Source organism: Palaemon carinicauda, chromosome 32 (assembly GCF_036898095.1).
Source record: "Palaemon carinicauda isolate YSFRI2023 chromosome 32, ASM3689809v2, whole genome shotgun sequence".
Lineage (NCBI taxonomy): Eukaryota > Metazoa > Arthropoda > Malacostraca > Decapoda > Palaemonidae > Palaemon > Palaemon carinicauda.
This window is the reverse complement of record NC_090756.1, coordinates 23819587-23822089: the sequence shown is the minus strand read 5'-3', so window position 1 is coordinate 23822089 and position 2503 is coordinate 23819587.

Below are 2503 nucleotides of genomic sequence, written 5' to 3'. Positions count from 1 at the left end.
TATCATACTGCAGTGTTGCCAACTAATCAGATTCTTATGTTATTATTATTATTATTAATATTATTATTATTATTATTATTATTATTATTATTATTATTATTATTATTACTTTCTAAGCTACAACCATAGTTGGAAAAGCATGATGCTATAAGCCCAGGGGCTCCAACAGGGAAAATAGCCCCGTGAGGAAAAGAAACTGTGAAAAGTAAGATAAACTGTAAAAACTTTAACAAAACAAGTGGAAGAGAAATAGATAGAATAGTGTGCCCGAGTGCATCCTCAAGCAAGAGAACTCTAACCCAAGACAGTGGAAGACCATGATACAAAGGCTATGGCACTACCCAAGACTAGAGAACAATGGTTTGATTTTATAATGTCCTTCTCATAGAAGAGCTGCTTGCCATAGCTAGAAGAGTCTCTTCTACCCTTACCAAGAGGAAAGTAGCCACTGAACAATTACAGTACAGTAGTTAACCCCTTGGGTGATGAAGAATTGTATGGTAATCTCAATGTTGTCAGATATATGAGGACAGAGAGAATCTGTAAAGAATAGGCCAGACCAGGGATGGGGAACCTGCGGCTTTAAGGATGCATATGGTCTTCTGGACCATCAAGTGCGGCCTTTTATGGCTTTGATATATGTACAGTAGGTGTAGAATATTTCTGCTATGACACTAAATATTGTGTTTGAAATCATTCTACTCTATGTACACACGTACAAATATGTACACACAAACAATAGGAAAGTTGTGTTCAGTGATGTACCTCCCAGAGAGTGGAAGCAATTTATCCTTGAATTCAATGAATCCTAACTTAATACAGCTAGCAGTTTTTCCTTGTCAGCTGCAACAGCTGTTGTAGCTGACAAGGAAAAACTGCTAGTTGCAGTGAGTGATTTAACGTATGATTGACGAGGGAGTTCCTGTTTTGTCCATCTCCTCACTGTGATCTATGTTAGTATTGGACGAGTCAACAGATTCCAGATTTTGAGCATAAACATATTTTATTTGTTCTTTCACTGATGAGTTTTGATTGTATGAAAAACAGCTTCCCTTACGTAACCTGAACGCAAGGACAAGAGGAACAGACATTTTAACAACTTCCAAAAGAAATGTCACTAAGGAGGACTGAATTTTACTTCCTTATTATAATAATTTATGCACTGGTGGTGTTCCAGCTATGATGGCTAAAAACTAGGGATTTTTTGAACGTCTTAAGAAAGCAAATAATTTTTTTTTTCAATGAAAACAGCTGTGTTTAAACAAATTTTTTACTGGGATGTTGCATTTTTATGAGATGTTTGTTCAAAAAGTACCTACTTGCCAATATAAAATATTTGAAAAGGGTATATTGTTGATATTTATAAGGTATATTTTCCAAAAGATTAATATAATTTTATTTATCACTTCAATACAAAGAACCTACTTGCTTAACTAAAGTAATTTGAAAATTACATGCTTTCGATATTATTCATTTACTTACGGTAGTTTGAAAACTACCCAAACTTGAATGAAATATTTTGAAATTTAGTTTTCAATATAATTCATTTACTAATTACTTGTATAAAAAGTACTTAATTCAAACATTTGAAATTGTAATGCTCTAAATTTCTACAAACCTGTCACTCTTTCTTTAGATAAATAGAGATTTAGCTAAAATTAGTGCATGGTGCAAATTATGGGGTATGAAGTTGAATCCTAACAAAACTCAAAGTATGACTGTAAGTAGGTCAAGGACGGTGGCTCCTCAACATCCGGATCTCAGTATTGATAATGTTTCTTTAAATTTGTATGACTTAAAATTTTAGGTGTGATTCTCGACAGCAAATTTTCTTTTGAGAAACACATTAGGTCTGTGTCTTCTTCAGTTGCACCAAAAATTGGCTTATTGAGAAAGTCTTTTAAGATTTTTGGTGATCAATCTATTCTGAAGAAGTGTTTTAATTCTTTCATTCTACCTTGTTTCGAGTATTGTTCTCCTGTCTGGTCTTCAGCTGCTGATTCTCATTTTAATTTGTTGGACAGAGACTTACGGTCAATTAAATTTCTTATCCCTGATCTAGATATTAATCTTTGGCACCGTCGTTCAATTAGTTCATTATGCATGTTGCATAAGATTTTTCATAACTCTGACCATCCTTTACATTCAGATCTTCCCGGACAGTTCCATCTTGTTCGTAATACTAGGCAGGCAGTTGATTCTAATAGCCATGCCTTCTCCATCATGAGGCTCAATACTACACAGTATTCTAGAAGTTTTATTCCAGCTGTTACCAAGTTATGGAATGATCTTCCTAATCGGGTAGTTGAATCAGTAGAACTTCAAAAGTTCAAAGTTGGAGCAAATGTTTTTATGTTGACCAGGCTGACATGAGTCTTTTTATAGTTTATATGACATCTGTTTTTGACGTTGTTAATAGTTTATATAGGACATATCTGTTTTGACGTTGTTACTGTTTTTAGAATAATTTATTAATAACTTGTTCTCATCTTTTTTTTTATTT